The sequence below is a fragment of the Emydura macquarii genome, unplaced genomic scaffold (assembly GCF_026122565.2).
Source record: "Emydura macquarii macquarii isolate MOO-44397 ecotype Brisbane River unplaced genomic scaffold, CSIRO-AGI_Emac_v2 contig_1253, whole genome shotgun sequence".
Lineage (NCBI taxonomy): Eukaryota > Metazoa > Chordata > Testudines > Chelidae > Emydura > Emydura macquarii.
The window spans coordinates 1,119,107-1,136,783 of NW_027131390.1; the positions used below are offsets into that span (position 1 = coordinate 1,119,107).

General features: G+C 43.5%; 1 protein-coding gene across 4 annotated transcripts in view; it reads right to left on the bottom strand.

Moving 5' to 3' along the window:
- Positions 1-8,461, bottom strand: part of GDPD2 (glycerophosphodiester phosphodiesterase domain containing 2) — a 32,693-nt gene extending 24,232 nt beyond the window's left edge. For 2 of the 4 annotated variants that reach the window (XM_067547984.1, XM_067547979.1), the window contains exon 1: positions 8,417-8,461. The gene's annotated coding sequence lies outside the window, so the exon portion shown is untranslated. Of the gene's footprint in view, positions 1-7,834; positions 7,968-8,292; positions 8,369-8,416 lie in introns of those variants that run through there. The other 2 variants (XM_067547981.1, XM_067547980.1) reach the window with 2 other exon arrangements.
- Positions 8,462-17,677: the final 9,216 nt, after the last annotated feature.

Here is a 17,677-nt window from a genome sequence, read left to right on the forward strand (position 1 = left end):
CAGGGTCCCTTGGAGTATCAGGTCACAGACCCTAATTTTTGTTTTACTCCAAAGCAGCCTACATTAACTGGTAATCAAGCGATTTCCCCTATTCCTACCTTTGAGAATGTCACTACCATCATGTCTGACCCAGCTTATCAAGATTTAACTATTCAAAGTACACCAACATTCCTTGTCTATATTCCCCCACTAGGGTTACCATTGAAAGCATTATTGTCCCGTAAAGAGACCCACCTCATACAAATTCACTGTAAAATTAACAAGTATAAGCTAAAACCCAGACCCAACCAGATACAAGTAATAATATTGGAGAATATATATCAATGGTACCCATGATTGTAAGACACCAAAACATGGAAGACCATGATGATGATACCCTTCCTCCACCACGAGCTGTAAAAGGGGGTGGTGAAACTATCCTCTCAAGTGATCCACACTTGTGATGGGGTTCATTTTTGCAACCACCCCATCAAAGGGGGGATTTGTAGCCTATAGGACTAGCCTGCTTGCTTGCACATATACACCTTTCCTTATAGTATAATAAAACAACAGTACTTAAATCTAGAGTCATAGATTCATATTAATGTATTATAGCTGTAATGCAAGGTACCTTACAGGCCATACCCTGTATGAAAGCTAAGGCAGTTAGCATACATATGTGCAGGACCTTTGGCCCAGACAAGTAATGATTAGTTAAAGGATAAGACACACGTGGTTATAACCTTTACCCTAGATAAATCAGGAGGCATCAAAACGGCCGGGCGGGCTGTGTCAGGTTATGCCCCAAGTAAACTTCACAGATAGACCACAAAACGGCCAGAAATAACAAAGGTCAGATAAGAGAACTGTCTGGAACCATCTGGAAAGGATGTGGATCTATGTCATTAATGCACACAAACCTGCCAGCCTATAGAATAAGTGTACCCTAGTAATTTGGGGGTGAAGAAGCCAAGTCTGGACTTCTAAGGAGGGCCCATATTGTTCAGGGTATAAAAAGGGGCAAACCATGTTACTTGGGCATGATCACCAGCTACTCCTTCTTTAAGCTTTTTTTTTTTAGTTAGTGTTTGTTAGAATCTTTTGTTCTTAGTTCATACTTAGTATTATTTGTAGTCTTAGCCTTATAGCTCTTAGCTCTTGAGTATTGCCTAGCTCTCCACTCAAGAATTGAGGAACCAAACATCTCTGTCAACAAGATCGGGGAAGGCTGTGAGTATATTAATCCAAAGCATATCGTATAAATATATATATTACATGTGTCTTTAGAATAAGACTATAATCCAACCGATTATCCATTTGATTATTCATTTTCTTTTAATCAGTCATTTGTCTATCATTTTATGTTCTGAATAAAAAGCTTATAAAATTATACAGATTTGGTTATCAGTGTGAGCATTCCTGTCGTGCACCCTGGGGGTCCCTATGAAGCTCTCCTGTAGCCTGATTCCGGGACAAAAACCTCATTGTCTTCTGATCAGATCAATTGGCGAGCCTATAACCCCATTCAAATTGCTAAACACCCAGAAATCAGGCAACAATGGAGAAGAGCTAGGACTGTGATAATGACAGGACATGTTGGAGAGAACAGGTCAGAAAGGTCACACGGGGGGGGGGGGGGCGCAGAAGAGTCACCCCCTGGAGCACACTCCCTTGAAGAGCCTGGAATGGAGGCTAAGATTTCTGAGTCTCTCCATTCCTCTGCTGTGAGAAAATATCCATGAACCCACTGACAAAATCTCTCATCTCCCTCTAGTGCTGGTCCATTGAGGATGACAGCCTACTACTGCTATCAGTTATTCCATTAGTTCAAGTGGATCGAAAGATTGCAACCCTACTTATTATCCATATAATGCCACATGATTGAATAAACAGAATGAATTCTGTTTGTTTTTTGAAAAACCTAGGATATTTCACACACAAAACTGTTAGAAGAACATTACTAAGGCAGCAAAGTCAGATACAAAATGTAGGAAATACCAGAAGCAAGGCTGCCTGTGCAATGCACTTGCATTATGATACAGTCTAACTATATGATCCCATGCTGTGTTTCCACACTTGTACACAGTTGAATGCTGCCCGAGAGAATTGGACTGTGGCAGAGGCAGGAAGATAGAATTCCTGTGTGATACCGTGCAAGTCACTTAAATCCAAACTTGTGAAAGACAGTCACTTCTGCGTGTAATTAAAGGCTGTAGCATAATGCATATGCACAGGGAGGCTGAATTAAGGTTAGATGGGAAACATTGATTTGGGCATGTCTTAACTTGAGAGTGCTTGATTTTGCAACTTTTCAATCCTTAACTTTGTATTTCCTAATTTCCCCATGGTTTAAGTTTGATTAAAGCAGCCATAACTAATGTCAAAGTATGGTTTGTGAAGTTATTTGTCTTGCAGCAGTGCCTAGAGGTCCCAGCTCCCATTATGCAGGGCACTGTACAGATATATACCAAAGACGGCCCCTGCCCCTGTTACAGTCAAACAACAAATTAAGGATTTTATAGTTATTTGTGGATCTGACCTTCAGGGCTTCTTGTTCCCCCATGCACTGCTCACTATGATGGAGATGAATTCAGGTCTAGAACAGGGCTCTATAGAGGCTTATAAATTCAGAGCACATAAAGAGTGATATTCTGACATCAGAATGTGTGTGTGTGGGGGTGGGGGGACTCTCAGGAGGCCAGAGTTTGGCCCTGTAGTCATACTTGGTTGTACTAAGTCTTATGCTCCCAGCTAAAGCATTGGGGAGCTATTTTGCATGCAGTTCAGTGATTGTTGACTAGAAAGAATGCATGATGCAACTAGCATTCCTGTTAAATGGTCTTTAAGCTGTTACCATGCTGCCCTCTGAAGTGTGCTCTTTAAGTATCTTTTCTTTTCTTAGTCTGGAGGATCACAGCTGGACGCCACTAAAATCCAGCCCTCCTCAGGAAGCCCCACACTGTGTGCATTTTGCTGGCTTTCAGGGTAATTATTATTCAAATCCATATCTGACATTATAAGAAAGCCAACAGTGTAGCACAAATGCCATCTAGTTTGCTTTTGCCCGTAATTTAAGCACTTCCATCGCTGATGCTTAGGCAGTAGGAGTCAATAGCAGTGAGCTGCTGCTTTTAGAATTTTATGCATCAGAGAGCATCTTTAGGGTTTTGTCCTTGTACATTATTTAATTTAAACCATTTGTTTCAGCATGAGTATCACCAAATTAATTTCATGTCCCTCCATTGTGTACCTGGGACTGATTTTTAATGTTAGACAAATTTTGCTCTCATTTTCAATGAAATCCATAGGGGTTGCCAGCAATGAAAGAGATGCAAGGTTTGATACAGTATCTTTGCTTGTTCCTGTGGCTGTTTGTTCTGAAACTAGAGTTCTGTTTATACCTAGTAGGTGTTACTTTAATAGGAGTAGAGAAAAGACAATGCATGGGATTTGTTCTGAGTGGGCATGGAAGTTTATATTGGTATGCTAGAGTGAGCCCTGAATTTATATGATGCGCTGAGAAATCATGTCCATTTCATCGACTGGGCTAGGTCTTAAGCCAATCAATTTACAACATACATTTTTACAACACATTTTTATGCGAACAGCAACCGCCTGCTATTTCACCCTGCCTCTTGTTATTTCTATTACACATAGCTACTTATAGGGTTGGGCATTTTTCTTGGAATGTTGTCCATTACTTTAAGCTTTCATATGCCACACATTATTGAATTGGTTTAAGATGTGGGTCTTTTCCAGCTTCAAATCCACACTTTTAAATACTCGGTATTGAAACTCTTAAATGACTAAGTCAAACGATTTTTTTATAGTGTTCTCCGCCCCCCATTATCAAAGGGGCACTTTGGCAGAAGTTATTTCGATTAATTGTATTGTAATATTTCAGCCCTAAAGCAAGGGAGACTTTTTTAAAGAAACGATCAGAAATATTAATCCTCATCCACATATTACTGCAGATACAAACACATCTTGTAAATCCTAGTATCTGCATTTTTACACCTAGACACAGCAACATGTTACATTTTATTAGATGTTTTAAAATAGTTTCAGCTACTGTCATGAAGTCAGGACTCATGCTATTTAATGGTAATGCTCTTACATGTATATAGGACTTTTCAGACAGATACCTTAAACTGATTTACAAGCACCAGAGGCAGTGGGAGATTTTCCTGAAGAGAGCTGGGAGAGGCTCAGTGCTTCATTTGGCAGATTTAGTGTAGGTGATGCAGGTAGAGCTGCCTCCAGTTATGGAAGCCTGACACTTCCATTATCATAAAACCTTATTTTCAGTTGCTTATAACTTTGCCAGATGATTTGGGCTGAAGTTTTTCATGCCAAGTAGCTGCCTATGGCTGAAAATTTTGGGAAGTGTCAGTTAAAATGGTTCAGGTGTTTCCAAGACCTGTATTAGGGAAAGTATGTCTGAATGCTTGTGTGGAAAAATAATCATTTCATTGAGATGCTTTGGTGCCTCCATTTTTTGGAGCAGAGATTTGGCAGGGGTCAACATAAGAATGGCCATACTGTGTCAGACCAGTGTCCATCTAACTCCGTATCCTGTGATCCAACAGTGACTGTGCTAGATGCTTCAGAGGGAATGAACAGAACAGGTCAGTTATCACATATCTATCCCCTGTCAACCAGGCTCAGCTTTTGGCAGAGGCTAGGGACAAAGAACATGGGGTTGCATTCCTGACCATCCTGCCTAATAGCCATTGATGGACCTGTCTTCCATCAATTTTCTAATTCATTTTTGAATTCAGTTACACTTTTGGCCTTCACAACATCCCCTGGCAGCAAGTTCCACTGGTTGACTGTTCACCATGTGAAGTACTTTCTTATGTTTGTGTTAAACCTGCTGCCTATGAATTTCATTGGGTGACCCCCTTGTTCTGGTGTTCTGTGAAGGGATAAAGACTTCCTCATTCACGGTCTTCCCACCAGTCATGAGTTTGTAGACCTCTATCATAACTCCCCTTTGTGGTTTCTTTTCTCAGCTGATCAGTCTTAGTCTTTTTAATCTCTCTTTATATGGAAGCTTCTTCCATATCCCTAATCCTTTTTGTTGCCCTTCTCTAAACCTTTTTCCATTCTAATGTCTTTTTTACTGTACACTGTATTTCAGGTGTAGGCATAGCATGGATTGATATAGTTGTATTATAATATTTGTTTTATGTTATCTATCCCCTTTCCTAATGGTTCCTAACATTGTTAGGTTTTTTGACTGCTGCTGCACATTAAGTGAATGTTTTCAGAGAACTATTCAATGATGCCAAGATCTTTCTTGAATGGTAACTGCTAATTTAGACCCCATCATTTTGTATGTATTGTTGGAAATTATGTTTTCTGATGTGCATTACACTGCATTTGTCAACATTCAACTTCATCTGCCATTTTGTTGCCCAGTCACCCAGTTCTGTGAGATCCTTTTGCAACTCTTCACAGGCTGCTTTGGACTTAACTATAGTGCGTAATTTTGTATTGTCTGCAAACTTTACCACCTCACTTTGTACCCCTTTCTCCAGATCATTCATGAACGTGGTGAACAGCACTGGTCCCAGTACAGATCCCTGGGGGACACCACTATTTACCTCTCCATTGTGGAAACTGACCATTTGTTCCTGCCCTTTGTTTCCCATCTTTTAACCAGTTTCTGATCCACAAGAAAAACCTTCCCTCTTATCCCATGACTGCTTACTTTGCTTAAGTGCCTTTGGTGAGGAATGAGGTCTCCTTGGTATCATCCCTATAATAATACGCCCAAATTTGGCCAAGTTATAACTCTGAACAATCTCTGTTCACAAATGTCCAGTAGAGACTTGTTAGAGTGTGGAAGCTAAATTCTCTGACGATTCTGTCTATGAGCAGCAGTCTCTGTACCCTCACATCCCCTACATGCCAATAACACTGCACATTTGCCATCCCCACAGTGCATGGGCCTTCCCTGGGGTGCATGGGCTGCGCAGGCTTTTTTCTACAATTGCTCTTCTTGGTTGCAGGGGCCACTGTGGTGCCAGGCCCCAGAACTGAGAACAGGGAGACCAAGCACAGGAGAGATGCTCACCTGCTGGGCCCAGGCAATGACAGAGAAGGAGGGAGCAGAGTGACTTGAATGCAGAGGGGAGAGGAGCAGGAGTCAGGCGGACAGAAGAAGTGGGTGGGGAAGGGCAGGAGTCATGGAGGTAAAGGGAAGCTAGGGAGAGAGGGTAGCTGTGAGTGCTCAGCAATAACTGAGGCCAATGGAAGCTGATCTTTGAACATAAAATATTACATACTCACAAAAAGTCAGGCTCTATGGTTTTCAAAGGGGGCACCCAAAAGGAGTTGGCACTTTTTAATAGTGTTGGCTTTAATCATGCCTCAATTCCCTGTATGTAAAATGGGGATAACTCATCTCACAGGGTGTGGTGAAGATAAATTCAGTGTTGTTTGTGGAGAACTAAGATACTATGATGAAAGCACTATAGAAAAGCACACAAGGAATTAGTAAATAGCTACCCATCCTATACTCTAGTCTGTGGAAGACACAGTCTTTAATTACATGATCACATACTATCATAGTGCACATGTATGAGGGAGCTGCCATTTTATTCTTAAGAGTATTTGCAGCCTGCAAAAGAGCCCTGCAGTGAAGTTCTACACGTGTCTCCAGGGAAGGAGACACACCAAGCCCAAATCTTTGCTGTAGGAAGCATCTGTCAGAGTTGACTGGTGAGTTCTAAAGGATCACAATGATTGTTTTCCTTCAGATGCTGATTTGTTGTTTGAAGAGCTTATAACTAATTTAGAAGTTAAGTGTTTATCATTTGCCATTTCATAATTGATTTATAATTAGCTGCAATTAAATGTGCAACATAATTAAAGGGATCTGAAATGAGCATATTAAAAGCAGGTTTCAGATGGCAAGAGATGCTCACAAAATAGATTATGGAACTAGAACTCACTTAGGTTTAGAAGAGTACATAGCTCTCTTTGGGCTTGTCTACATGGGAAAACTGACTGGCATAGCTATAGCAGAATAATTACTATTAGGGTTATTAGAATAGTTATTCCACTCTAGCTGTGCCAGTCAGTTCCCCAGGTGGACAATCTTGGAGTAAGGCTAATTAGCCCAGCTTGTTGAAAGAGCCATACTGAGGTTCCAGCTACCTTAATCTGCTCTGCACTAGGACACATTCTGAGCAGTGATAAATTGGCCCATTAGACACCTCCACCTGGTAATGAAGTTTCCCAGGAACAGTGCAGCACTTCCCCCCCCCCCCCCCATCAGCACATACACCTCCTATACACCCCTTCCCTATGTACCTTTCTGCTCAGGATAGAGACATTCAGACTCTTTTAGTGTTTGCCAACTGTTAAAATACCATTATTTTAGCACTGAAAATAAACCCTTGTAATAGGCTGTTTGCTTGCAGCTGTTGGCAGGCCTGTAATTTGTGCTCAGATTTATGGTCACCACAGAATTACACCTTTTCCTATGGATGATAGGAGGCTGGCTACAGGGTCAGCATTTTAAAACATACTGGGAAATGAAAAGCCATTTGCTACGTGAGCCAGCTTCCCTTTTTTATAACTACTTTATAATTTCAGAATTCTTCCAGGCACTGGATTTCTCACTGCCTACATCATTAAACCATGAACTCAGTTATAGCACCAGTGAGGAGCTAATAGACTCACAAAGAACAGAGCGCTGGGTTGATGTTCTAGCCACAGCATGCAGTACAGGGCCTAGATATCACAAGGCACAGAGTCCAGCTAGCAGCCTTAGGCACCCCCATCAGCACTGTGGTGGCCAAGGGTCAGTTTTAGCACCCAAAGATAGAATTGGGTCCCTTACCTGACATACTCAGGTATCAGTAGAGGGGTGTAACATCACTCCTTGTTCTGGGGGTACTGTTCTCCATCACAGCCAGCCACCCCAGTCTAACAATGGTTTTTCCTCTGTGCTGTAGCTCCAGGAGAGAAGACCACAATCCTCAAAAGAAAACCACCACCATTATCCAAACCTTATTATAATCATCATCTGCAGGGAACTGGTGGGATGCCCTGACTAGCTCTGTGCCCTTACACTTTAGGGCACAGCAGAGCCCCTCCAAAGCCTGTAGCATGTTCTAGTTAGTCACACCATTTTTTAAGTTTAAGGGACCACTAGATAGGGCCAGTACCCATCCTCCCAATCACTGCAGACTTTGGTGAGGAGCTTTGCTAGCATAGTCTGACACACCTGTTTATTTTGAGATAGACCTTTACTTTCCTTCACCATGATACTATTATTTGATTTTCCTGATTACTTACCGGCTATGTTGTAGCCCTTTATAGGTATAATAAACTGGGTCTCAGCACTTCTATGAGACAGGAAAGTAGGATAACTTACTGGCTTCTCAGCAAAACAAAAGGGAAATATATAATAGGTACTTACCAGCTGAAAGCACTAAGCACTGCTACTAGTTGCAAACTCTATTACACAAGCCTACAGCTGTTGGGTTCTGCCAATTTAAGGGATCAGCCCCCACCAAGGCATGCTGGGGGAAAGTTTATAAAAAGGGAAAACCTGCAGTATGGAGAGATGATGGCAGGAAAGGAATAGCTTTAATAGAGTACTTGTAAGTAGGATAGCACAATAAATAAGTTATGGTGTTTTTATCCCTATTTTTCAGAGGGGAAGAACTGGTAGTCAACAAGAACAGCATGTAGATTAGCCAAAGGCCACAGTGGAGTGAGGAGTAATAATACTATCTAGTTCCCATACAGTGCTTTTCCTCAGTAGGTCTCAGAGCATTAGAACTTGTGAAGTCTTGAGTCAAAGGCCTGCACTTATGTCACTAACTTAAACCTTCTTCTCTTTCCTCTCCTCTCACTGTACTGTGCAAGGAATGCCAATTGCTCATGTAAGACTCAGTAATCAATCAGTGTGTGGATTTAGGGAAAGGATTCACCGGCTTAGGAAGCACTAAACAATCCCAGTTCTGCCAGTGCTCTCTAGTCCCAGTCTGCTGGTATAAACTGGCCAGCTGTAAGTCTCCATGGTGCCTGTCTTGTGATAAACTCTATGCACAACTTCTTCTGAGTTCTGCACGATGTAAATCACAAACAGGTGCAGGGGGTCTTCAGGAATTGGTAGCCCGCCAGCTGCATTTCTGGTCTTCTCTTTATATGTTGCTAATCCTGCTGTGTAATCAGCAGGTCCGGGCTTTGGGGTCTGTTTCTTCTGGCTCTCAGTGTTTATTTGGGGACACTTTACTGCTAATCTTGGGAACATAGTGTCTGTCTTCCTTCCAGCTGCAAGGGGAGTGCAGGGTCCAGTGGTAAGTTGGGTCCCTCCAGGTCTGAGTTGGTAGAAGAGGAAGAGCCCTTGAGTCTTGGAGAAGAGGAAGCACAGATGTGAATTTGTGTGTGTGGGGAGGGCGTTAGAGGCGAGCCAATGCTGTGTATGTGTGTGGTTCTGGGGAGTATTAGAGGGGAGCTGATGCTGTGTATGTAGGGAGGGATTCGGGGGGCATTAGAGGGAAGCTGATGCTGTGTATGTGTGGGGGGTGAGAGGAGCTGCTGAGGTGTGTGGTGAGGGATTTGGAGGGTGTTAGCAAGGAGCTGATGGGGAGTGTGGGGGGAGGGGTTCAGGGCATTAAAGGGGAGCTGATGCTGTATGTGTGTGTGGGGTGAGGGGAGCTGACAGTGTATGTGTGTGGGGGTACTAGAGGGGAGTAGATGGGGTGTGTGGGAGAGGGGTTCGGGAGGATAGAGGGGAGTTGATGCTGTGTATGTGGGGGGTGTTAGAGGGAAACTAATGATGTGTATATGTGTGAGGCTGAGGGGAGCTGCTGGTGTGTGGGGGAGAGGGGTTCGGGGATGTTAGAGGGGAACTGATGGTTTGTATGTGTGTGGGGAGCTGATTGTGTGTGTGGGGAGGAGTTGGGGGGTGTTAGAAGGGAGCTGCTGGTGTGTGTGGGGGGTGAGGGGAGCTGCTGGTGTGTGTGGGAGGAAGGGTTCGGGAATGTTGGAGGGGAGCTGATGGTTTCTATGTGTGGTGTTGATGCTGTATTTTCACACTTTAAAATGTCCTTTTGGCCCAGCAGGGCTTATCTCTGGACATCTCTGCTGGGGATATTCATTTTCTTTTCTTTTTTTAAGCATGAGGCTGTGTTTCTGGAAAGGTGTCAGCAGTGGAGCTGGACTCTGGCAGCTCGCACAGCACAATCTCACTAGTAACTGGGAGATCAACTGCAAATGACTGAATTTAGCAGCTCAGGCTCCCAGCCTCCAAGGTTGTCTGCACCAATGGATTCCATGAAAGTTAAAGGGTCTCTGCACAGACACTGACATCAGCCAAAGTGGAGTAGCTTGTAGGACTGAGCCTATAGAAAGCTGAGATCACCCAAGATACAAAAGCCAAGGGAGTACATCACAGCAAGGACTTCATTTATTCTGGAACTGGCAGATGTAGTTTAATTATAATCGATACATATTATAATATGCTGTACTGTGTCTTGGAGTGATGGTGAGAGCACCTGAATAGTTCTGAATTTGCCGTTAAAACTGCTGAGTGTTTTTGCTGTAGGTGCACACCTGGCTGCTTGAACTGAAGAGATTTTCAGGTATGCATGGATACAATTGTTGTTTTTCTAAACATCACCCATCAAAGTCAGGATCATGGGGAAGCCTATCAATTTGTGAATAGAGCTATATTTCTATAGCCCTAGGTAATGACAAAACTGTTTACTTCGTATCCTTACAGAGCAAGAAATATGGAGAAATGCTTTGGATAAAACAGAGCTTCACAATTTCAAATCACTTTGTATTTTGGAACAAATGGAGCGTTGGAGACAATTGCACAAAACTTATACTGATCAGACTGGAAAAATATTAATCTCACTAGCTGGATGGGATAATGGCACTTAAATTGTGCATGTTTTAGTAATTAGCTCAACAGATTGAAACAGTTCAATATTTGTAGATATGCTGAATTGGGGGTGTGTGCTGAGAGCAGAATTTGGCACGCAGAGTAAATTCCTGCTGCAGACACACACACTAATTTTCTAGTATAGTTTTTTTTTCCTATAATTTTGTTAAAATACTTTTTAGACAACAGTATTCTGATTGAGGAAAGTTTTGTAAATTGGCTCTTGATTACAAGTTTACTGTCAGCTATAGAATTAAACTTAACTGACAGAGAAAAAATTATCCATATCTCAGAATACGGTGCTAGGGTGTCCCAGTCTTCTGTTGGAGGCCTGTCCTTCTGATGGATCAGTAACCTTCTTTCTCCACCCCACTCCATTTCATTGGACCTCAGCACTGTTACCCTGTCTCTACTTTACCTTTCCCTCTCTGAACAGAGTTGATCCTGTATGCTCCAGGTGAGTATTTCAAAGTGTAAGATTCTAACACCAGAACAAGATATCACTGACTGTAGTGTAAACCCATAGTCACTGTATTTGAGATTCGTGAATGTCTCCCTACTTTCACTGGGGTCTCTGACAGCAGAGCCGACACACAATAGAAAGTAAGACATCCCTGTGCTGCTGTTCTAAAAATCTCAAATAATAAAAGTTAAGGGTGTGTGAATGTCAGTGTGGTGGTGATGGTGGTGCATGGTAACTGTATGAACTCAGGTGCAGGTATTTAAACCATCATTTCCTATAAACGAGTATTCAACAATAGCTTGCTTGGGATCTGAATCCAGGCAGAAATTAGCTTTTATCCGCTAACTTCCCTGTTTAATCCTTTTGCAGTTATCTTTTTGATCATTTTACCCATTTCTACCTCACTTAATGCTTTCACCTGTTTGGAACAGAAACTACCATTCACTTTCTATTTGAATTCTCTCACTCACTCCCTCGCTGTCTGGTTTATCAGCTGTTCACTCTCATTCTCCATTTAGCTTGTCTTTGGACAGTAACCGATCTTGCCTTTTGATCTGCTTGATATATTTTTATGTTGTCTGTAAGTAACCTGGACCTTTTGTCATCAAGTCATTCCCAATCTAACATACTTGTTTTTCTTCTCCTTTTGTATCTCTCCTAAATGGCTGTCCTTCATCTTCAGTCCTTGTTTTCTCCCACTAAGTTATTTTTATTTGTCAAATGAGAAGTTCATCAGCCTTACTTGTACAATCAGTGCTTTGTTCTAAATTAACTGTAATCACTTAGAAATAGGCTGGGTGAATGTAATTGTGGGAGCTCAGTGGAAATGCCAGCAATAGTCAAAATGCCAAACAATATTAGGCTGCGTAATAGATTAATAAATGTTAGAGCGTGAAGGGGCCGGTCTGATCATGTATCCTGACCTCCACATAACAAGCCAGAGAATTTCATGCACTAATTGCTATAACAAACACACAACATCTGGCTGAGCTAGAGCAGGGTATTTAGGGTATAAGAGACACCTGGGTTTGATTGATACATTTCAGGCCATGGAGTCATCCCAAGGTCAGTTGATCCAAGGGTTCATTGCCCTCCCTGTTAACAATCTGGGGAAAGGAATGGTCTAGAAAATGTGATAATGCTATTATGTACATTAATGGTAGGGCCTCACCTGGTGTATTGGGCTCAGATCTTGACTTTTATTTTTGTGCCATAGTTAAAAGGTTTCAAGTAATTGCCTATTTCATTGACCTTGGATGAACAAAACCCAAGTTATGAGGATGAATGTGGATGTGGGGAAAGCGGTGGACGTGATATACCTTGACTTTAGCAAAGCTTTTGGTACGGTCTCCCACAATATTCTTATCAGCAAGTTGAAGTATGGGTTGAATGAATGGACTATAAAATGGATAGAAAGCTGGCTAGATCATCAGGCTCAACGGGCAGTGATCAATGGCTCCATGTCTAGCTCGCAGCCGGTGACAAGCGGAGTGCCCGAGGGGTTGGTCCTGGGGCCGGTTTTGTTCAACATCTTCATTTATGATATGGAGGATGGGGTAGATTGCACCCTCAGCAAGTCTGCAGATGAAACTAAGCTAGGGGGAGTGGTAGATATCCTGGAAGGATACAGAGTGACTTAGACAAATTAGATGATTGGACCAAAAGAAATCTGATGAGGTTCAACAAGGACGAGTGCAGAGTCCTGCACCTAGGATGGAAGAATCCCATGCACAGCTACAGACTGGGGACTGACAGGCTAGGCAGCAGTTCTGCAGAAAAGGACGTGGGGGTTTACAGTGGACAAGAAGCTGGATATGAGTCAGCAGTGTGCCCTGGTTGCCCAGAAGGCTAATAGCATATTGGGCTGCATTAGTAGGAGCACGGACAGCAGATCAAGGGAAGTGATTATTCCCCTCTATTTGGCATTGGTAAGGCCTCATTTGGAGTATTGTGTCCAGTTTTGGGCCCCCCACTACAAAAAGGATGTGGACAAACTGGAGACAGTCCAGCGGAGGGTAACGAAAATGATTAGGGGGCTGGAGCACATGACTTATGAGGAGAGGCTGAGGGAACTAGGCTTGTTTAGTCTGTAGAAGAGAACAATTAAGGGGAATATGATAGCAGCTTTTAACTACCTAAAGGGAGGTTTCAGGGAGGATGGAGCTAGGCTGTTCTCAGTGGTGGCAGATGAGAGAACAAGGAGCAATGGTCTCAAGTTGCAGTGGGGGAGGTCTAGGTTGGATATTAGGAAAAAGTTTTTCAGTAGGAGCGTGGTGAAGCACTGGAATGGGTTACCTAGGGAGGTGGTGGAATCTCCATCCTTAGAGGTTTTTAAGGTGCGATTTGACAAAGCCCTGGCTGGGATGGTTTAATTGGGGTTGGTCCTGCTTTGAGCAGGGGTTGGACTAGATACCTCCTGAGGTCCCATCCAACCCTAATCTTCTGTGATGATTCTATGAAATTTTATTTGGCCTTTGTTTTATAGGTGGCATTTCATTTAATTTATGTAGCTTTGCACAGGGCAAGGTATAAATTGTGAAATTATTTAAAAGTAATCTTACCATAGGATCTTTACAGAGATCATATGGTGTTTTTAAAAAGTTTCCATGCAGGCATTTCACTAGTGACTGTTCCTTTTTCACTAGCTTCCCTATTTTTGTGGAGTTTCCCTTTTTTAAGTTAACTGCTATTATGGTATTTCACCCGCCCCCTAAGGATGTTAAATTTATTTATATTATGATTGCTATTACCAAGCTGTTCAGCTCTATTCACCTGTTGGACCAGATCCTGTGCTCCACTTCGGACTAAATCAAGAATTGCCTCTCCTCTTGTGGGTGCCAAGATTAGCTGCTCCAAGATGCAGTCGTTAATGGTGTATAAACTTTATTTCTGCAACACATCCTGAAGTGACATGCACCCAGTCAATTTGGGGATAGTTGAAATCCCCCATTATTATTGAGTTTTCTTTTGTTATAGTCTCTCTAATCTTCCTGAGCATTTCAAAATCACCATCACCCTTCCTGGTCAGGTGGTCAGTAGTATGTTCCTGCTGCTATACTCATATTATTCAAGCATGAAATGTCTGTCTATAGAGATTCTATGGTAGTTGGATTCATTTAAGACATTTACTATATTTGACTCCATGCTTTCTTTCAGATACAGCGCCACACTCCTACCAGTGTGACCTACTCTGTTGTTCTTAGATATTTTGTACCCTGGTATAACTGAGTCCCATTGGTTGTCATAATTCCACCAAGTTTCTGTGATGCCTGTTATATCAGTATCCTCATTAAATACCAGGCACTCAAGTTCACCCATTTTAGTATTTAGACTTCTAGCATTTGTATTCAAACACTTATACACCTGGTCACTTTTCAGACGTCTGCCTTCACCTGATATAATTGAATGGGACGCTTATTCATTGACTGTTTCTCTTCAGTTCCTACCTGTAATTTATCAACTTTTATCCTCTCCTCTTTACTAGGATACAAAGGTGTCTGGACACTGTGATGGTGCACCTGCCCCACACTGGCCTGGAAAGAGTTAAGACGGCCCATGGAGAGACTGCGTGAAAGGCAGCCAATAGGAAGGGCTGCGTGGCAGCCCGCCAGGAGGCCAGTGTAAAAGGGAGTTGCAGAGCAAGGAGGGTGACTCTCAGGAGCTTGAAGAGGGAGGATGGTCAGCACCTTGGACAGAGCAGTGGCTGGCTGCTGGGTCTCAGCAGAGCCGAGCGCCCTGAAGCAAGGGCGGAGAAGATACTGGCACTGCATGGAAGTGGCCCACGGAAATCCACTGAGGAGTTGGGGGAGATGAAGTGAAAAGCTGCCACACACAGGATCCCTGGGCCAGGACACAAAGTAGTGGGCGAGCCCAGGTCCCTCCTCTTCTCCCCAGGTCAACATTGGAGTGGTGGCAGAACTGCAGTGACCACAGTGGGAAGTGGCTAGAACAGACTGCAGAATCCCCCGGAAGTGGGGGGACATGGAGTGTGACTCAGACGGAGGGTCGAGTCATGAGAAGGAGAGTCCAGCGGAGAAAGGATATATAGTGAGACACTGCAGAAAGGGGCATCTGCCTGGCTGAGAGCTGATTCCCCAGATAGCCAGCAGGAGATGTCAAAGTGGTGAGTTGAACCGTGTTACAGACACCTTTCCCCCATACAGATTCTGGGCTGCTCTGGGGGATGAAATGACACTGCGCATAGCTCTGGGAACTGCCCCAGGTTACAGAAACATCTTCATAGAATCAGAAGATGAGGGTTGGATGGGACCTCAGGAGGTCATCTAGTCCAACCCCCTGCTCAAAGCAGGACTAACCTCAGCTATATCATCCCAGCCAGGGCTTTGTCAAGCTGGGCCTTAAAAACCTTTAAGGATGGAGATTCCGCCACCTCCCCAGGTAACCCATCCCAGTGCTTCACCACCCTCCTAGTGAAAATTTTTTTCCTAATGTCCAACCTAGATCTCCCCCACTGCAACTTGAGACCATAGCTCCTTGTTCTGTCATCTGCCACCACTGAGAACAGCCTAGCTCCATCCTCCCTGGAACCCCCTTTCAGGTAGTTAAAGGCTGCTATCAAATCCCCCCCTCACACTTCTCTTCTGCACACTAAACAAGCCTAGTTCCCTCAGCCTCTCCTCATAAGTCTTCTGCTCCAGCCCCCTACTCATTTTTGTTGCCCTCCGCTGGACTCTCTCCAACTTGTCCACATCTTTTTTGTAGTGGAGGGCCCAAAACTGGACACACTTCCCCTGTAGCAAGGCGTTGTGGCCTTCCTCAGAGCCTGGGCCCAAGGAAGGGCCGCGATGCCCCTGCTGGGCGGAATCACCAGCTTACATCCATGAATGCTTGTGCTGAGTCTCTGCATTTACCATGCAGCAGGGGCTCATTCCCACCCATAGTGCCTTGTCGAATGCCCCGCTTTGCAGCCAGGGAAGCAGTGTGCAGGGCTGGGAGTTCCGTATTGACTGGGGTGGTGGGATGTGCTTGTCTTGGTAGATTGCTGGGAACAGGCACAATGTGTGAGCAACAGCAGTATAACAGACCTCTGTGTTCCAGGCATTGAATTGCAGGGTAAAGCCTCAGATGCACTTGTTGGGAGTGGCAAAGCCTCTGCTCACACTTGTTGCTCCATAAGAATCTTGGGAAGGAGATACCAATAACATGGTGAAAATCACAGAGCCAATGATGGGTCTGATTCTCTCTCAGTTCTGCTGGGTTCTCAGTGCTGTAACTCCATGGGCCTCAGAGCGTTTGCTCTTGAAATGCACCGATATAAGTGAGGACAGAATCAGGCCCTGTCATGAAGTGAATGGCATTAAAAGCCCAATCTGTTGCTGGCCTTTGTGTGGTCATTTACACCAATGCAAAGTGGGTGTAAAACACTACTGAATCAGGTGCCAGGCAGTGGAGATGGCCCATATGTTTCTCCATAGCAGAGATATAATCTGAGGTATTGTACATAACCAGAACTCCTGTACGAAGCATTTCTTCCAAATCTTGCATATCTGGTCAATGTCTCCTAAATGTGTCAGCTGTCTTCATATCACCTCCAGGCACTGCCAGATAAAGGTGTGAGGTCGAGGGTGGCAAAAAACCCGAAGTATGAGGGGTCAGGGTTGCAATGTGGAGTTGGTTGGAAAATTTTCAACTAAACCATTTTCCAACTGGGAAATGATATTTCATCAAATTCAAAATTTTCCATGTGGATGTATCAATTTCGACAAAATTTTGTGGGAAACTTCAAAAACTTTTATTGACGTTTGTTTCCAAATGAAAACAAATTTTGGAATCATGACATTTCCTGTAAAGTTCTGGTTCCTGCACAGCCTGAGTGTTGCACTGATCTACGCCTGCCGAGGCTCCAGTCCAAAGGTTTTGAAATGGTGGTCAGTGCTTAGTGCAAAGCATGGGTTGTTCTTATCTGACCTTGCTGATCAGGGAGCTCTGCATCCTGGAGTCTACATTTGGATAGCCAACTGCTGTCCAGGATCCTGAGAAAATTACGTTCTTGAATAAGTGTGGAGATGAAGTCAGGTGTCAGATTGCTAAGTAGTGTGGACTGAGCAAGATTGTCTCATTTGGATGTGTTTTGTTTTGCAGTCATGGTGAATGAATGGTTCAGTGCCTCAACTTACATGTTGGACACATGATGGTATTAATGTTTATGTTTTTGCCGTTAGAAAACTTGCCCATTGTCTTCAGCATTGTTCATTTCCAGCTAGGTACGAGTGTTAGGACAGACACGTCCTGATCCTGCAATCCTCATCCACACAAGCAGTCACAAGGATGAGGGGAAAACTTGGACGGGCAGTCTGTGA